Source organism: Anneissia japonica, unplaced genomic scaffold (genome assembly GCF_011630105.1).
Source record: "Anneissia japonica isolate Jap-2015-1 unplaced genomic scaffold, ASM1163010v1 scaffold53267_len1538_cov145, whole genome shotgun sequence".
Taxonomy (NCBI): Eukaryota; Metazoa; Echinodermata; class Crinoidea; order Comatulida; family Comatulidae; genus Anneissia; species Anneissia japonica.
Window position 1 is genome coordinate 1 of NW_022733156.1, and position 1,347 is coordinate 1,347.

Here is a 1,347-nt window from a genome sequence, read left to right on the forward strand (position 1 = left end):
AATCATCAAAGGTACATATAAAGTGTTTAATAAGGAACATATATATCCATTAAAATGATTTTATTGTAGCTAAAGCTGAATTGCAGAAATAATATAAAACAATGACAATATGAGACTACAAATTAAAAAATTTATTTGGCCAGACAGTATAAATATTCTTGCCTAATTCAAAATTGAATTCAATCTAGAGTAGTAAATGGTGGATGAAACCAGTGGTATATCTAGGAGTCTTTAAATGGGGATGGGGTTTGATCCTGTGGGTTTACGAATGTGAAGAGGGGAAGAGGGTGTCTCAATGATTCTGTAGTAGCTGTCAAGTTACATTTTGTTTTAACAAGATTTGAACCCAAGACATTCAATTGAAAGCCAAGCATCTACTTATCTACAATTTCGCCGCAAATTTGAATTGTTTTCTTGCTCTATTATAGACGCACTGTGATTGGTATTGGCATTGAAGATGAGGATAGGGAAGCCACTTGGATGGATGATGCTGAAAGTGTTAGTAGAAATTCAATTATTCAATAGTTATCACTCTTAATCAGGTGAATTTTGAACATTTTCAATTAACATGCAGTTTAAAGCTGACTATCTTTTTATCAATATTTAAGTCTTCCAGAATATTATATACAGTTAGTTTTTCAACTGCAGTTAACCTTCTGTACTGTATTAACTACTTTGAATGCTGTCAATTTACTTGCGCTTTGCTTGTTTATTCTTTAGTGTGCAGCAATGAATGCCTTTGAATGTTCTCGTGCCATTTATGCATATGCACTCACCGTGTTCCCAAGTCGCAAAAAAATCTGGATTGAAGCTGCATATTTTGAGAAGAATCATGGATCTAGGTTGGTATATGACAACTTTTGGATAAAATAACTATTGGTAGGCTGGTACAAGAACACTGGTAGATTGATACAACATTGGTAGGATAGTACACTATCACTGCCAGTTTGGTACGCTACCAATGATTGGTTGGTAGAAGGCTACTGGTAGGTAATTACAAGGTCATTTCTAGGCTAATACATGACAACCTGTTGATTTGGAACCACTGGTAGGTTGGTATAGGCTACAGATACAGAAAATTGTGTTACCATTTTTATCATCATTTGTTTTGTGTCAGCATTTACATTTAATTAGATTATACATTGATTAAATATTTTTTACATCAATTATATTATTCTTACTATAAGCAAAGAGTATAGAATTGCAAAAGGTGTGACTGCTGAAACATTAAAAAAAGTACTACCACAAGATAGAGGGCGCCTTGAATTCGAAACTCGAGCATGCATTCTATATTATGATGCATCACACATTAGATACAAACGCCTTTTACGTTGTTCATGGTAGTGG

General features: G+C 33.8%; 1 long non-coding RNA gene across 1 annotated transcript; it reads left to right on the plus strand.

The window, feature by feature from the left end:
* Positions 1-243: 243 nt before the first annotated feature.
* On the plus strand, positions 244-790 carry LOC117115958. Its single transcript, XR_004446661.1, has 2 exons — positions 244-498; positions 721-790. It is a non-coding gene; the product is annotated as an uncharacterized LOC117115958 (long non-coding RNA).
* Positions 791-1,347: the final 557 nt, after the last annotated feature.